Genomic DNA, 19,367 nt, shown 5'->3' on the forward strand with positions numbered 1-19,367 from the left:
CGTTGGGAATAGTGGAGAACAATTGGAGGGTTTCTTAGTAGCAATGCAAATATCATGGTACAGCTATATGGACACTCAATCACTATGGTATTTTTTATTGGTAAATTTACAAACATATATAATGATAAATAGATTTGAAACTTGTATCTCATTATGGTATGTGGTGAAATAAGTATAGCCAGTTATAATTGTAATGGCTTAGCAGATAATAACAAAAGAAGAACAATATTTACATGGCTCAAAGAGAAGGAATATAATATCTATTGTTTACAGGAAACTCATTCAACAATTCTAGATGAAGTTGCGTGGAAAAAGGAATCCGGGGGTGAAATATACTTCTCCCATGGGCAAAGAAACTGAAAAGGGGTGATGATATTAATTAACAGTAATTTCGATCTGAATATGCAAATTGTCCAAACAGATCCGCAAGGTAGATTGGTTATTTTAAATATGTTATTGGACCATACACAGATATGGCTCATTAACATTTACGGACCAAATAATGATGATCCACACTTCTTTGACAATATATATAATACATTATCAACCCTGCAAGCAATACAAGACTCTGTTATTATGGTGGGAGATTATAATACCGTTTTTAAATAGCTCAATGGACCGTAATGGAAATCACACTACAAACTATCACCCTCATGCTCTTAAGGAAATAGTGAATGTCATGGATACATTAGAACTAGTAGATATATGGAGGCTTAAATATCCTGCTCTAGTGAGATATACACGGCGGAGACTCAATCAAGCTAGTCGTCTTGACTTCTTTCTTATGTCATTCTCGTTGGCACCAAACATTTAAAAAGTGTTGATAGGGGACAGAATGCGGTCGGACCATCATATAATTGGCATATACATTACTCTTACTGAATTTCCACGTGGGCGAGGATATTGGACATTTAATCAAAGCCTATTGGATGATAACTTTTTTAACTAGGACAGAGGAACTGATTTTTTCCGACATAACATAGGTACAGCAAATCCCCTTATTGTATGGGCCACTTTTAAATGTGCCTTTAGAAGCCATGCAATTCAGTACTCATCTCAAAAAACTAAAGCAATTTAGGTCAAAAGAGTCCATACTAACAAAGGAAATAGAAGGTCTAACAGAACAGATAGATAGCAATAAAAACTGTAACATAGAGGCTTAGAATAAATTAGAGGAAAAACAAAAAACAAAAACAAAAGAAAGATCAAGTGTGATATATTATAAAAATAAATAAAACTGGATGGAATATGGGGAAAAAATGCACCGAATTCTTTTTAATCTTCAACATAGAAATGCTACCAAAAATAATTTACTGAAACTTGTTACAAATGATGGAGTCACCCATGATTCACCAAATGATATTTTGAAGGAGGAGGCAAAGTACTTTAAGCGTATGTTTTCATTTCAGTCGCAACCATTTCCTCTAACTGAAGCTAATTGTAGAGTTGTTTTAATTTATTGATATTGTCAAATTAACAGCCATGCAGAAAGACTCATGTGAAGGTGAAATTACAGAGGAGGAACTTCTGGATGCAATTAAAGACTTTAAGTCCGGGAAAACTCCAGGGTTGGATGGCATATCAGTCGAGGTATACCAAACCTTTTTTTAAATACTCAGAGGACCGTTATTAGCATGTTTTAACCACTCCTATGTAAATGGTAGATTATCAGACACTCAAGAAGCAGGTCTGATTTCACTATTACTGAAACAGGATACAAGTGGAAAATATAAAGATCCAGTTTATTTTAAAAAATGGAGACCCCTTACACTTCAGTGTTGTGATGCAAAAATTCTAGCAAAATGTAAAAAGGTATTGTCAGACATTATTCATTCTAATCAGACAGGTTTTTTACATGGACGATACATTGGAGATAATAAAAGGCAAGTACTGGAAACAATAGAACACTATGAAAAATCTGGTAAACCAGGCCTGCTATTCATAGCAGACTTTGAAAAGTCATTTGATAAAGTATGACTGGGGTTTATATATAAATTCCTGGAGCATTTCAATTTTGGAGAATCTCTTATAAAATGGGTTAAAATCATGTATAGTAACCCTTGGTGTAAAATAGTAAATAATGGCTATTTCTCAGAAAGTTTTAAACTGTCAAGAGGAGTGAAACAAGGTTGTCCACTATCGGCATATCTATATATTATGGCCATCGAAATGTTAGCTATTAAAATCAGATCCAACAATAATATCAAGGGATTAGAAATCCAGGGCTTAAAAACAAAGGCGTCATTGTACGCTGATGATTCATGTTTTCTTTTAAATCCACAACTTGAATCCCTCCACAGCCTCATAGAGGATCTAGATACATTTCCTAACCTCTCTGGATTACAACCAAATTATGATAAATGTACTCTATTACGTATTGGATCACTACCATATACAATTTTTACATTACCATGTAGTTTACCAATAAAATGGTCTGATGGTGATGTGGATATACTCGGAATACATGTCCCAAATGAAATAAATCATCTCACTCCAATACATTTTAATAGAAAGTTAGCAAAATTAGATAAGATCTTGCTACCATGGAAAGGTAAATACCTGTCAATTTGTGGAAAAATCACCCTGATTAACTCTTTAGTATTATCCCAGTTTACCTATTTGCTTATGGTCTTGCCTACGCCTAGCGAAGTTTTTAAAATTATATGAGAAAAAGATATTCCATTTTATTTGGAACGGCAACCCAGACAAAATTAAACGGGCCTATTTATATAATGAAAATGAATTCGGAGGACAGAAATTATTAAATATTAAAGCATTAGACCTATCACAGCTTCAGTAAAATAAAAGTTATACTTAAATCCAAACTGGTTCTCTAGCAAATTAGTAAGATTGTCTCACCCAATGTTCAAGAATGACCTTTTTTGCTTTATTCAGATTACATCCTCTCACTTTCAGTTATTGAAAAGGAAATAATCTCCCAAATATCACTATTTCTGAAACAAGCCATAGAAAGTTTGTTGCAATTTCAATTTAATCCTCCAGAAACGACAGAACAAATAATGCAACAAATATTGTGGTTAAACACAACTATACTAATTGATAAAAAACTATTATTTTTTGAAATATTGTTTAAAAAAGGTATAATCTTCATAAATGAAAACCTTTTTTTTGTACAAAATGTTAAAAAAAGTTCTAATCTTCGTAAATTATATCATCGGTAGGACTGTTATGTCGCACATGCAGCTAACAAAGACATATGGAAATGTCTACTCTACCCAAAATTACAACCAAATAATTGCAGAATTACCACAAAAATGGAAGAGGAAAGTGGAAGGGGGAAAAAGTAAGGAACTTGTCTGTCAGCCCTGCATTAAAGAACATAATTGGTTAAAGAAAATTGTGATAAACAAAAAAGTATACCAGTTTCATTTCAGGACCAAAGGATTGAAAGCCGTCCCATATCGATTGCAAAATAGTTGGGAAGAGAATTTTGACGTACTGATTCCATGGCATAGCGTTTATGAACTGATGCCGGATTAAAAACGTAGAATTTTTGTTACCAATAGAATGTTATTTATAGGGAGGATACAATCTTCCCAGCTCTGCGGATTTTGCTGCAAAGAGACAGAATCATTAGATCATTTGTTTTGGTACTGTCCATTTGTAGCTTTTTTTTGGACACAGGACCAGTAATGGCTAAAGGATTGCAATATTTACCTGGACCTAACCCTGCAGATAGCACAACTGGGTGATCTGAAAAGTAATAGTCAATAAATCAATAATATAACAATACTTTTAGCAAAAATGTTTATTTTTACAGTTGAAAAATATATGGCAAATAGAAATCCAATATGAATGGTGTTAAGAGATAGATGGGAGGTTTTGAATGGGTGTCATGCGTCAGTGTGTAGCGGTAGGACGGAGTCAGGCACAGGACACAGAACTTACTTGTCAAAAGTAAATCTTCCACACAGGGAAGAAAAATACCGACTCACATGTCAATGACAACAAAACAACGAACAATCACGCACAACACCATGAGGGAACCAGAGGGTAAAATAGGGAAACAAATTATCGTAATTGGAACCAGGTGTGTACAATATAGACAAAACAAGTAGAACACAGAAACATAGATCGGTGGCAGCTAGTACTCTGGTGACGACGAACACCGAAGCCTGCCTGAGCAAGGAGGAGGAGCAGCCTTGGCTGAATTCGTGACAGTACTCCCCCCTTGACTCGCGGCTCCAGCCGTGCGCTGACACTGGCCTCGGGGACAGCCAGGAGGACGCTGAGCAGGGCGAGTCGGATGACGACAGTGGAAATCCCTCAACTGGGAGGGATCGAGGATGTCCCTCCTAGGAACCCAGCACCGTTCCTCCTGACCGTACCCCTCCCACTCCACGAGATACTGCAGGCCCCCCACCCGACGCCTCGGATCCAGGATGGAAAGGACCGAGTACGCCGGTGACCCCTCGATATCCAGTGGGGGCAGAGGGACCTCCCGCACCTCAGACTCCTGGAGCGGACTAGCTACCACTGGCCTGAGGAGATACACATGTAACGAGGTGTTAATACGGTAATCAGGAGGGAGCTGTAACCTATAACAAACCTTGTTCAATCTCCTCAGGACTTTAAATGGCTCCACAAACCGCCGACCCAGCTTCCGGCAGGGCAGGCGAAGGGGCAGGTTTCGGGTCGAGAGCCAGACCCGGTCCCCCGGTGCATACACCGGGGCCTCACTGCGGTGGCGATCGCCTTCTGTCGCCTGATAGCCCGTTGCAGGCGTACATGCGCAGCGTTCCAGGTTTCCTCAGAGCGCCAAAACCATTCATCCACCGCAGGTCCTCGATCTGGCTCTGATGCCATGGTGCCAGGACCAGCTGATAACCTAGTACACACTGAAATGGAGACAGGTTAGTAGAGGAGTGGCAGAGGGAGTTTTGGGCCATCTCTGCCCAGAGGATGTAAACCGACCAATCCCCCGGCCGGTCCTGGCAATAGGACCTCAGAAACCTACCCACATCCTGGTTTACTCTCTCCACCTGCCCATTACTCTCGCGGTGAAATCCCGACAAGAATCCGGAAGTATGGGAGTGGGCTCCCTGGACCGCTGCAATGTCATACAGCCGGGACAGAGTGTCTGCCTTAGCATTCTGGGAACCTGGTCTGTACGAGAGAGTGAAAACAAAACGTGTGAAAAACATGGCCCACCTTGCCTGGCGAGGGTTCAGTCTCCTCGCCGCTTGGATGTACTCCAGATTGCAGTGGTCAGTCCAAATGAGGAAAGGGTGTTTTGCCCCCTCAAGCCAATTTCTCCATGCCTTCAGAGCCTTAACAAAAGCTAACAGCTCCCGGTCCCCCACATCATAGGTACGCTCCGCCAGACTGAGCTTCTTCGAAAAGAAAGCACAGGGGCAGAGCTTTGGTGGCGTACCCGAGCGCTGAGACAGTACAGCTCCTATCCCAGCCTCGGATGCGTCCACCTCGACTATGAATGCCAAGGAGGGATCCGGATTAGCCAGCACGGGAGCCAAGGTGAACAGAGCCTTCAGGTGACCAAAAGCCCTGTCCGCCTCAGCTGACCACTGCAGGCATACCGGTCCCCCCTTCAGCAAGGCGGTAATGGGAGCCACTACCTGACCAAAGCCCCAGATAAACCTCCGGTAGTAGTTGGCAAACCCTAAGAATCGCTGCACTTCCTTAACCGTGGTTGGTGTCTGCCAATTACGCACGGCTGAAATGCGGTCATTTTCCATCTCCACCCCTGACGCAGACAGGCGGTAGCCTAAGAAGGAGACGGACTGTTGAAAGAACAGACATTTCTCAGCCTTGACGTACAGGTCATGTTCCAACAGTCGACCAAGCACCTTGCGCACCAGGGACACATGCTCGGCTCGTGTAGCGGAGTATATGAGAATATCATCTATATACACCACTACACCCTTTCCGTGCAGGTCCCTGAAAATCTCATCGACAAAGGATTGGAAGACTGAAGGAGCATTCATCAACTCGTACGGCATGACGAGGTACTCATAGTGCCCAGAGGTGGTACTAAATGCCGTCTTCCACTCATCCCCTTCCGGGATACGCACCAGGTTGTACGTGCTCCTGAGATCCAATTTTGTGAAGAAGTGCGCCCTGTGCAATGACTCCGTCATACTAGCAATGAGAGGTAGTGGATAACTGTACTTATAGTCAATGCACGGGCGTAAACCTCCATCCTTCTTCTTCACAAAAAATAAACTCGAGGAGGCAGGGGAAGTGGAAGGCCGAATGTATCCCTGTCCCAGAGATTCGGAGACATATGTTTCCATAGCCACCGTCTTTTCCTGTGAAAGAGGATACACGTGACTCCGAGGAAGTCCAGCGCCCTCCCGGAGATTTATCGAACAATCCCCCTGTCGATGGGGTGGTAATTGAGTCGCCTTCCTTTTACAGAAGGCGAGAGCCAAATCGGCATATTCGGGAGGAATGTGCATAGTGGAGACCTGGTTTGGACTCCCCACCGTAGTTGCACCTACGGAAACACCTACACACCTCCCCGCACTGACGGGACCATCCCTTGAGAGCCCTCTGTTGCCACGAAATATTGGGGTCATGAGAGGCTAACCAGGGAAGCCCCAACACCACAGGAAATGCAGGAGAAACTAATTTTCTCCTCATGACCCTCCTGCGTTTTCATCCAGAGTGGAGCTGTGACCTCCCTAATCAGGCCTGACCCTAAAGGCCGACTATCTAAGGCATGTACAGTGGGGAAAAAAAGTATTTAGTCAGCCACCAATTGTGCAAGTTCTCCCACTTAAAAAGATGAGAGAGGCCTGTAATTTTCATCATAGGTACACGTCAACTATGACAGACAAAATGAGAAAAACAAATCCAGAAAATCACATTGTCGGATTTTTAATGAATTTATTTGCAAATTATGGTGGAAAATAAGTATTTGGTCAATAACAAAAGTTTCTCAATACTTTGTTTTATACCCTTTGTTGGCAATGGCACAGGTCAAACGTTTTCTGTAAGTCTTTACAAGGTTTTCACACACTGTTGCTGGTATTTTGGCCAATTCCTCCATGCAGATCTCCTCTAGAGCAGTGATGTTTTGGGGCTGTCGCTGGGCAACACGGACTTTCAACTCCCTCCAAAGATTTTCTATGGGGTTGAGATCTGGAGCCTGGCTAGGACACTCCAGGACCTTGAAATGCTTCTTACGAAGCCACTCCTTTGTTGCCCGGGCGGTGTGTTTGGGATCATTGTCATGCTGAAAGACCCAGCCACGTTTCATCTTCAATGCCCTTGCTGATGGAAGGAGGTTTTCACTCAAAATCTCACGATACATGGCCCCATTCATTCTTTCCTTTACACGGATCAGTCGTCCTGGTCCCTTTGCAGAAAAACAGCCCCAAAGCATGATATTTCCACCCCCATGATTCACAGTAGGTATGGTATTCTTTGGATGCAACTCAGCATTCTTTGTTCTCCAAACACGACGAGTTGAGTTTTTACCAAAAAGTTATATTTTGGTTTCATCTGACCATATGACATTCTCCCAATCCTCTTCTGGGTCATCCAAATGCACTCTAGCAAACTTCAGACGGGCCTGGACATGTACTGGCTTAAGCAGAGGGACACGTCTGGCACTGCAGGATTTGAGTCCCTGGCGGCGTAGTGTGTTACTGATGGTAGGCTTTGTTACTTTGGTCCCAGTTCTCTGCAGGTCATTCACTAGGTCCCCCCGTGTGGTTCTGGGATTTCTGCTCACCGTTCTTGTGATAATTTTGACCCCACGGGGTGAGATCTTGCGTGGAGCCCCAGATCGAGGGAGATTATCAGTGGTCTTGTATGTCTTCCATTTCCTAATAATTGCTCCCACAGTTGATTTCTTCAAACCAAGCTGCTTACCTATTGCAGATTCATTCTTCCCAGCCTGGTGCAGGTCTACAATTTTGTTTCTGGTGTCCTTTGACAGCTCTTTGGTCTTGGCCATAATGGAGTTTGGAGTGTGACTGTTTGAGGTTGTGAACAGGTGTCTTTTATACTGATAACAAGTTCAAACAGGTGCCATAAATACAGGTAACGAGTGGAGGACAGAGGAGCCTCTTAAAGAAGAAGTTACAGGTCTGTGAGAGCCAGAAATCTTGCTTTTTTGTAGGTGACCAAATACTTATTTTCCACCATAATTTGCAAATAAATTCATAAAAAATCCTACAATGTGATTTTCTGGATTTTTTTTTCTCACATTTTTTTGTCATAGTTGACGTGTACCTATGATGAAAAGTATAGGCCTCTCTCATCTTTTTAAGTGGGAGAACTTGCACAATTGGTGGCTGACTAAATACTTTTTTTCCCCCACTGTATAGGGAAGGGCACATCAACAGGCACAATAGGGATCCGTAATCTATGTGCAAATAGACGGTCCTTAAAATTCCCAGCTGCGCCTGAATCTACGAGCGCCTTATGCTGGGAATGCGGGGAAAACTCAGGAAATTCTACGTGAACACACATGTGCGCAACAGGGATCTCTGTGTGAGTCGGGTGCCTACTCACCTGCGATGGTCCACCAGTGCCCTGCCTGCTGCCTCGACTCCCTGAGGACCCTTTCCAGCACCGACCAGCAGTGTGTCCTCTGCGGCCACAGTTGGTGCAGGAAACAGCCCCCCTTCCGGTCACCCTTAGCTCAGCACCTCCGAGCTCCATCGGTGTAGGGTCGGAAGTGCTGGGGAATGGACTGGATGGACCCTGATCCGGACATACACGGGTGGCCAACAGGTTATCGATAAATCCACCAGCTGGTCCAGGTTAAGGGTGGTGTCCCGACGAACGTCCTCTCGTAGGCTGCATCGGTAATGGTCGATTAGGGCCATCTCATTCCATCTTGCGCTGGCTGCCAAGGTCCTGAAGTCCAGTGCGAAGTCCTGTGCGCTCCTCTTCCCTCTTCCATTGCCCCGCCGCTCTCCCCTTCGGTGGATGATCAAATACTGCCCGGAAACGGCGGGTGAAATAGCGCACCGATGCCACGTCTATTCCTCCCCACTCAGCGTTGGCCCACTCAAGCGCTTTCCCCGACAGACAGGAGATGAGGGCGGACACGCTCTCGTATCCCGAGGGAGCCGGGTGGATGGTTGCCAGGTAGAGCTCCACCTGGAGCAGAAACCCCTGGCACCCGGCAGCTGTTCCATCATATGCCCTCAGGAGCGAGAGCCGAATCCCACTGGATCCAGGTGGGGAAGGGGTGGACAGCGGTGTGGGGTGAATAGTAGTGGAAGGAGGTGTAGAAAAAAAAAAACTCTCCCATCGCTCCATAGTCTGTACCACTCGATCCATGGCTGTGCCAAGAGTCTGTAGCATGGTCGACTGCTGCTGGATGCGTTCCTCCACTGATCCTGGAGGAATGGATGTACATGCTGACTCCATAATGGTGCGTGATTCTGTCAGAGTCAGGTGCAGGACACAGAACTTAGTCAACAACGTACTTTACTTGTCAAAAGTAAATAAACATATCTTCCAAGCAGGGAAGAAAATATTGACTCACATGTCAATGACAACAAAACAATGAACAATCACGCACAACACCATGAGGGAACCAGAGGGTAAAATAGGGAAACACATTATCCTAATTGGAACCAGGTGTGTGCAATATAGACAAAACAAGTAGAACACAGAAACATAGATCGGTGGCAGCTAGTACTCCTCTGACGACGAACGCCGAAGCCTGCCCGAGCAAAAAGGAGGAGCAGCCTCGGCTGAATTCGTGACAATGGGGTTGAAGGATGGGACTAATAACAGCTAACAACAACTAATAACAACAAGATAACTAATGTAAAGCATACTGTGTCCATAATAAGTATGTAGGTTATAGGTTGAGAGCTTTTGTGAAAGAAAACAGTTAGAAAGATATGGCATATAGAAGCAAACCGGATGGACATCATGAAAATGATCGAAGAGGTTGAGGGTAGAGGAAGTTCAGGAGTAAAAACAAACAAAATAGAATTATTGTAAAATTGACTGTGTCCATAAAATGTACAGTGGGGAGAACAAGTATTTGATGCACTGCCGATTTTGCAGGTTTTCCTACTTACAAAGCATGTAGAGGTCTGTCATTTTTATCATAGGTACACTTCAACTGTGAGAGACGGAATCTAAAACAAAAATCCAGAAATTCACATTGTATGATTTTTAAGTAATTAATTTGCATTTTATTGCATGACATAAGTATTTGATACATCAGAAAAGCAGAACTTAATATTTGGTACAGAAACCTTTGTTTGCAATTACAGAGATCATACGTTTCCTGTAGGTCTTGACCAGGTTTGCACACACTGCAGCAGGGATTTTGGCCCACTCCTCCATACAGACCTTCTCCAGATCCTTCAGGTTTCGGGGCTGTCGCTGGGCAATACGGACTTTCAGCTCCCTCCAAAGATTTTCTATTGGGTTCAGGTCTGGAGACTGGCTAGGCCACTCCAGGACCTTGAGATGCTTCTTACGGAGCAACTCCTTAGTTGCCCTGGCTGTGTGTTTCGGGTCGTTGTCATGCTGGAAGACCCAGCCACGACCCATCTTCAATGCTCTTACTGAGGGAAGGAGGTTGATGGCCAAGATCTCACGATACATGGCCCCATCAATCCTCCCCTCAATACGGTGCAGTCGTCCTGTCCCCTTTGCAGAAAAGCATCCCCAAAGATTGATGTTTCCACCTCCATGCTTCACGGTTGGGATGGTGTTCTGGGGGTTGTACTCATCCTTCTTCTTCCTCCAAATACAGCGAGTGTTTAGACCAAAAAGCAGTATTTTTTTCTCATCAGACCACATGACCTTCTCACATTCCTCCTCTGGATCATCCAGCTGGTCATTGGCAAACTTCAGACGGGCCTGGACATGCGCTGGCTTGAGCAGGGGGACCTTGCTTGCGCTGCAGGATTTTAATCCATGACGGCGTAGTGTGTTACTAATGGTTTTCTTTGAGACTGTGGTCCCAGCTCTCTTCAGGTCATTGACCAGGTCCTGCCGTGTAGTTCTGGGCTGATCCCTCACCTTCCTCATGATCATTGATGCCCCACGAGGTGAGATCTTGCATGGAGCCCCAGACCGAGGGTGATTGACGGACATCTTGAACTTCTTCCATTTTCTAATAATTGCGCCAACAGTTGTTGCCTTCTCACCAAGCTGCTTGCCTATTGTCCTGTAGCCCATCCCAGCCTTGTGCAGGTCTACAATTTTATCCCTGATGTCCTTACACAGCTCTCTGGTCTTGGCCATTGTGGAGAGGTTGGAGTCTGTTTGATTGTGTGTGTGGACAGGTGTCTTTTATACAGGTAACGAGTTCAAACAGGTGCAATTAATACAGGTAATGAGTGGAGAACAGGATGGCTTCTTAAAGAAAAACTAACAGGTCAGTGAGAACCATAATTCTTACTGGTTGGTAGGTGATCAAATACGTATGTCATGCAATAAAATGCAAATTAATTACTTAAAAATCATACAATGTGATTTTCTGGATTTTTGTTTTAGATTCCGTCTCTCACAGTTGAAGTGTACCTATGATAAAAATGACAGACCTCTACATGCTTTGTAAGTAGGAAAACCTGCAAAATCGGCAGTGTATCAAATATTTGTTCTCCCCACTGTATGTATGTGTATATGTATGTACAGTTGAAGTCGGAAGTTTACATACACCTTAGCCAAATACATTTAAACTCAGTAAGTTAGGATCACCACTTTATTTTAAGATTGTGAAATGTCAGAGTAATAGGAGAGAGAATTATTTATTTCTGCTTTTATTTCTTTCAGATGTTTACATACACTCAATTAGTATTTGGTAGCATTGCCTTTAAACTGTTTAACTTGGGTCAAATGTTTCGGTTAGCCTTCCACAAACTTCCCACAATAAGTTGTGTGAATTTTGGCCCATTCCTCCTGACAGAGCTGGTGTAACTGAGTCAGGTTTGTAGGCCTCCTTGCTCGCACACGCTTTTTCAGTTCTGTATTTTCAATTTCATATGCTTTATCGGCATGACTATAACGGTCGGTAAGCACTAAACCCAACGCTGTATGTTCTATTTTTTGAACTGTAAAATGTTACTAGCATTCTCAGTCGAAGACTGGCTTTGGAATTTAGCATTTTTCGCTTGGGACGTTTTTATCTGCTCCACCACGCACCTGTCTGGTAAGGTTGAAGGCCTCCTCTCCTACTCAGCCTCCCAACAAAAGCTTCTCCCAAGCAGATGTGACACCTACTCCCGTTGCCTGCTGCTTGCTCCCCATCTGTCCTGGCATGTCTCCCCCTGTCTGGTACAGGTACCCCCGCCACACTCTCTCCCATCCAACACACACACACGACTTTGGACTGATCTGAATTTTATGTGAATGTTATTATGTGAGCTTTACTCAGAAATGCTTTAATTAACTAGCATAGGCCTACTATTTATTTATTTTATCTCAGACTTTTATAGCCTACTGGACTCCAAGAGCTACTCTCTCACATTATTTTGTTGGGGCGTGTGACTCTTTGAACTTACAATAGCTAGCCCCAAGCAGTTTAACTTTTTTTCTTCTTCTTTGTGCTACTTGCTCCATGACTCCAGCGCACTTTGTTGACTATGAACTTGCTCATTTACTCGAACGTGGGACAGACAATGTTTGTTCCCACATTCGAGACTCTGACTCTCTATCGGTTACACAGACTCTTGGCCTCTCATCCTATTTTAACCCTCTCTTGCCGGCTTTGAATTAATGTAACCTGATGAAATTGCTGTACAATATGATCTTGTTGCCATCAAAATCAACACTGCAAAGCTCTCCCTGTCCTCTGCCTTGCCCTGATTGTATTACTGCTGATGATATCTGGAAATGTGCATGTACACCCTGGCCACAAAAACAGGGTTTTCTGCACGTTAACACTAGGAGCTTATTACCTAAAATGTATCAATTGAAAGAAGTGTGGGTTCACAGCTCCAATCGAGATGTGTTGGTCATTACTGAGACATGGTTAAGAAAGAGTGTTCTGAACACTGATGTTAACCTTTCTGGTTATAACCTTTTTCGGCAAGACAGATCTTCCAAAGTGGCACCTTCAGTGCTCGGTTGTCTCCATCAAGTCTGTCCCCAAGCAATTTGATTAGCTGGTTTAAAGCATTAAGCTTTTAAATATATCTTTGTTGACTGTTGCTGGGTGTTATTTTGCACCATCAGCACCGGCCTGTACCCTACCTGCCCTAAGCTCTCTCCTGGCCCCTAAGTCTGAATTTGTCCTGCAAGGTGCCCTAAACTGGGACATGTTTAAACCACCTAACAAAGTCTTAAAACAATGGGACTCCCTAAATCTTGGTTATTACTCCAAACACCCAGAAAAGGCTACTCTCCTTGATGTTATCCTCACAAATAATCCTGGTAGTTATCAGACTGGTGTTTTCTGTAATGACCTTAGTGATCACTGTTTTACGGCCTGTGTTGGTAATGGCTGCTTAGTTAAATGACCTGTACTGATTTGTCATAGACACTTGCTGAAAAACTTTAATGAGCAAGCCTTCCTTCATGACCTGGCCTCTGCAAAGTGGTATTGTTTACAAGGATGCCCCCATAAAGAAAATGAGAATTAAAAACAGGTTCAGCCCCTGGTTCAACCGTGATCTGGCAGAGTTACTCCACTTCAAGAACACCATTTGGCGAAAGGCTCGGCACACAAATACTCAGGCTTACTGGCTGTCATTCAGGCAAATGAGAAATAAGTGAATTCAGGCTATCCGGAAGGCCAAAGTTAGTTACTTTAACCCTTTGACACGTACAAACACATGGGTGTGATCATTCTACAGTGGTCCCTACAGCATACGCTAAAACCTGTGTGATTAGAACACTTATTTAGAACGTCCAGTTACAATTGACGCAACAGTCAGCGTACACTGTTTTTTCACAGAAATATTTTGCACAAACACAGTCTTTACAACGTTATGTCCTCAATGTGAGCAGTTTATTTTTGGATGCAATGTTCAGACATTCACAGAAGTACCGATAGCATAACAATTCTCATCCAAAGCGGAAAATGTAGGCTACATTACTCATAGCGCTAACTGAGGAAAGAGTGATATTTAGCTAACTCTCGGCTGACAGAAACCATCATATTAATTAGCTATTAGCAATTACTATTTACAATTCCTCACATCACGGATGTAGCTCAGTTGGTAGAGCATGGCGTTTGCAATGCCAGGGTTGTGGGTTCGTTTCCCACGGGGGGCCAGTATTAAAATGTATGCACTCACTAACTGTAAGTCGCTCTGGATAAGAGTGTCTGCTAAATGACTAAAAATGTTTTAAAAAATCACGGGTGACCTCACCAGTGATCAAAATAATGTAGTAAAACACTTTCTAACATATTTAAGTAAGCCGAAGATGGGTAGTTTGTACACGCCATCATATGTTTTTTTTTTTTGCGTCAACCAAAGATAAGAGGTTACAAGATGAGTTTGGTATGTTTGCAGTATGCATGTTAAAGGGGGTGTGTCGTCTACCATCATTCACTTCCATCATTCACTTCCGGAAGTTTACTCAAAAGACGAGTGAACCATCCCTTTACCTCGTTTTGTTATAACATCTTTGATCTTATAACATCTTCGATCTGACGGACGTTTACGTGACAACCAGAATGCATTGTATGATGTCAACAAACATGGCGCCAAACATAGCTGGCAATTAGCTTAGCATTAGCTCATCATAACCAGTACAACCTTCAAAAAATATTTTACACACATCATACAGTATGTGTCCATTACGATCTATGCAAGAATCAGTGTGAATAAAACCATAAATACTGTACATTATGCTACATTCATACATACATACATACATATGGTGTGCTACAGTAGAAACGACAACACGATATACAGAAACTATAATGATAGCAAAATAAGGCATTTACTTCGATAGGAACGCACACATGTCCAAAGTTATTATTAGTAGTGAAGGCAATGTGGGCGCAAGCTGGAAAATGTGCCAGGGAGGAAAAAGTTGTGCTTGGGCTCTTGTTGAAGAAAGAAGTTTGTCCTGCTCAGTAATGCCTCAAATGTAAATTATCCTCAACAGTGAAATGGGCTACTTCTATGTGAATTAATGAGGAGGCCGAATATACCTCAATTCAAACTGTTAGAAAATAAAACTTGTTAGAAAATAATTTGAAATTGACAACTTGAAACATAGCCTATATCTATTAAATTCGCAGTCAGCATGCCTTGGTTTGAGGGCAGTGTGGGTTAACTGTCCTGTTGCGTAACAATCACGTAAAAAAAACTCACGCTGGGGCGACCGTTAAAGATATTTGGAACTCACGCGTGAAAAGGTTAAGAAACAGTTCTCTCTCTGTGGGTCTAACCCCTAAGAAGTTCTGGAAAATGGTGAAAGACCCGGAGAATAAACCCTCCTCCTCACAGCTGCCCATGGCCCTTAATGTTGATGATGTGGTTGTTACTGAGAAGGAGCGTATGGCTGAGCTCTTGAATCAACACTTCATTAACTCAGGATTCCTATTTGACTCAGCCATGCCTCCTTGCCTGTCCAAAAATTCCTAATTTCCCAGCCCTTCTAATGATACTAGCCCTATTGCTCTTCCCTCTTTTTCCCCTGCCCCGCTACACAGCTTCACCCTGCAGGCGGTCACTGAGTATGAGGTGTTAAAGCAGCTCCTTAAACTTGATCCCCCCAAAAAAATCTGGGTCAGAGGGTTTAGATCCTTTCTTCTATAAGGTTGCAGCCCCTATCATCGCCGAGCAGGTCTCTCCTCTCTGGGGAGGTTCCCAGTGCTTGGAAGACAGGCACAGTTCATCCTTTATTTAAAGTGGGAGATCAAGCTGATCCTAACTTATCTTGCCCTGTTTTTCAAAAATGTTGGAAAAACTTGTCAATAATCAACTGACTGGTTTCTTGATGTCTATAGTATTATCTCTGGTATGCAATCTGGTTTCCGCTCAGGTTATGGATGTGTCACTCCAACCATAAAGGTCCTAAATGATATCACCACTAGGGCTGTTACAGTGACCGTATTACCGCCACACCGGCAGTCATTAGTAATGATGGAAGTCAAATTCCATATGATCGTTTAGGCTTCTCCAAGCTCTGATGCTACTGATGGTCATTAGTAGCCTACCAAATTTGCTAACTGCCTGGTACTCAGCACTCTACTGTCCCTCTAATCAGTCTGACTTTAATGCAAATGTAATTGAAAATCTAATCAAACACTTCATGAGAGCCCATGAGATAATGTTGCACAACTTTTCTATAGGCTATGCAATTGCTTGAGAAAACAGAGTGATGGTGTCACATTGTATAATAATTAGAAGACAGGCGCAGGAATACGTATTAGGGTTTTTTATTACTCCACCCAACACAAGGTACGTCATAAAAAAACTATGGGGACAAAGCCCAAAACAAACACGTATATACAGTCCCAGTCAAAAGTTTGGACACACCTACTCATTCAAGGGTTTTTCTTTATTTTTAGTACACTGCTCAAAAAAATAAAGGGAACACTAAAATAACACATCCTAGATCTGAATGAATTAAATAATCTTATTAAATACTTTTTTCTTTACATAGTTGAATGTGCTGACAACAAAATCATACAAAAATAATCAATGGAAATCAAATTTATGGAGGTCTGGATTTGGAGTCACCCTCAAAATTAAAGTGGAAAACCACACTACAGGCTGATCCAACTTTGATGTAATGTCCTTAAAACAAGTCAAAATGAGGCTCAGTAGTGTGTGTGGCCTCCACGTGCCTGTATGACCTCCCTACAACACCTGGGCATGCTCCTGATGAGGTGGTGGATGGTCTCCTGAGGGATCTCCTCCCAGACCTGGACTAAAGCATCTGCCAACTCCTGGACAGTCTGTGGTGCAACGTGGCGTTGGTGGATGGAGCGAGACATGATGTCCCAGATGTGCTCAATTGGATTCAGGTCTGGGGAACGGGCGGGCCAGTCCATAGCATCAATGCCTTCCTCTTGCAGGAACTGCTGACACACTCCAGCCACATGAGGTCTAGCTTTGTCTTGCATTAGGAGGAACCCAGGGCCAACCGCACCAGCATATGATCTCACAAGGGGTATGAGGATCTCTTCTCGGTACCTAATGGCAGTCAGGCTACCTCTGGCGAGCACATGGAGGGCTGTGCGGCCCCCCAAAGAAATGCCACCCCACACCATGACTGACCCACCGCCAAACCGGTCATGCTGGAGGATGTTGCAGGCAGCAGAACATTCTCCATGGCGTCTCCAGACTCTGTCACGTCTGTCACATGTGCTCAGTGTGAACCTGCTTTCATCTGTGAAGAGCACAGGGCGCCAGTGGCGAATTTGCCAATCTTGGTGTTCTCTGGCAAATGCCAAACGTCTTGCACGGTGTTGGGCTGTAAGCACAACCCCCACCTGTGGACGTCGGGCCCTCATACCACCCTCATGGAGTCTGTTTCTGACCGTTTGAGCAGACACATGCACATTTGTGGCCTGCTGGAGGTCATTTTGCAGGGCTCTGGCAGTGCTCCTCCTGCTCCTCCTTGCACAAAGGCGGAGGTAGCAGTCCTGCTGCTGGGTTGTTGCCCTCCTACGGCCTCCTCCACGTTTCCTGATGTACTGGCCTGTCTCCTGGTAGCGCCTCCATGCTCTGGACACTACGCTGACAGACACAGCAAACCTTCTTGCCACAGCTCGCATTGATGTGCCATCCTGGATGAGCTGCACTACCTGAGCCACTTGTGTGGGTTGTAGACTCCGTCTCATGCTACCACTAGAGTGAAAGCACCGCCAGCATTCAAAAGTGACCAAAACATCAGCCAGGAAGCATAGGAACTGAGAAGTGGTCTGTGGTCACCACCTGCAAAACCAGTCCTTTACTGGGGGTGTCTTGCTAATTGCCTATAATGTCCACCTGTTGTCTATTCCATTTGCACAACAGCATGTGAAATGTATTGTCAATCAGTGTTGCTTCCTAAGTGGACAGTTTGATTTCACAGAAGTGTGATTGACTTGGAGTTACATTGTGTTGTTTAAGTGTTCCCTTTATTTTTTTGAGCAGTGTATTTTCTACATTGTAGAATAATAGTGAAGACATCAAAACTATGAAATAACACATATGGAATCATGTAGTAACCCAAAAATTGTTCAACCAATCTAAATATATTTTATCTTTGAGATTCTTCAAATATCCACCCTTTGCCTTGATGACAGCTTTGAACACTCTTGGCATTCTCTCTAGCAGTTTCATCTGGAATGCTTGTTGCAACAATCTTGAAGGAGTTCCCACATATGCTTAGCACTTGTTGGCTGCTTTTCCTTCACTCTGCCGTCCGACTCTTCCCAAACCATCTCAATTGGGTTGAGGTCGGGGGATTGTGGAGGCCAGGTCATCTGATGCAGCACTCCATCACTCTCCTTCTTGGTAAAATAGCCCTTACACAGCCAGTGTGTTGGGTCATTGTCCTGTTGAAAAACAAATGAAAGTCCCACGAAGCCCAAACTAGATGGGATGGCATATCGCTGCAGAATGCTGTGGTAGCCATGCCGGTTAAGTGTGAAGAATTCTAAATAAATCACAGACAGTGTCACCAGCAAAGCTACCCCCACACCAAAACACCTCCTCCTCCATGCTTTACGTTGGGAACTACACATGCGGAGATCATCCGTTCTCAAATGTGGACTCATCAGATCAAAGGACAGATTTCCACCGGTCTAATGTCCATTGCTCGTGTTTCTTGGCCCAAGCAGGTCTCTTCATATTGGTGTCCTTTAGTAGTGGTTTCTTTGCAGCATTTTGACCATGAAGGCCTGATTCACACAGTCCCCTCTGAACAGTTGATGTTGACATGTGTCTGTGACTTGAACTCTGTGAAGCATTTCTTTGGGCTGCAATTTCTGAGTCTGGTAACTAATCAACTTATCATCGCAAATATATACAGTGAGGGAAAAAAGTATTTGATCCCCTGCTGATTTTGTACGTTTGCCCACTGACAAAGAAATGATCAGTCAATCATTTTAATGGTAGGTTTATTGGAACAGTGAGAGACAGAAGAACAACAAAAAAATCATGAAAAACACATGTCAAAAATGTTATAAATTGATTTGCATTTTAATGAGGGAAATAAGTATTTGACCCCTCTGCAAAACATGACTTACTACTTGGTGGCAAAACCGTTGTTGGCAATCACAGAGGTCAGACGTTTCTTGTAGTTGGCCACCAGGTTTGCACACATCTCAGGAGGGATTTTGTTCCACTCCTCTTTGCAGATCTTCTCCAAGTCATTAAGGTTTCGAGGCTGATGTTTGGCAACTCGAACCTTCAGCTCCCTCCACAGATTTTCTATGGGATTAAGGTCTGGAGACTGGTTAGGCCACTCCAGGACCTTAATGTGCTTCTTCTTGAGCCACT

This window comes from Coregonus lavaretus (genome assembly GCF_964263955.1).
Source record: "Coregonus lavaretus genome assembly, chromosome: 6".
In the NCBI taxonomy this organism is placed as follows: domain Eukaryota; kingdom Metazoa; phylum Chordata; class Actinopteri; order Salmoniformes; family Salmonidae; genus Coregonus; species Coregonus lavaretus.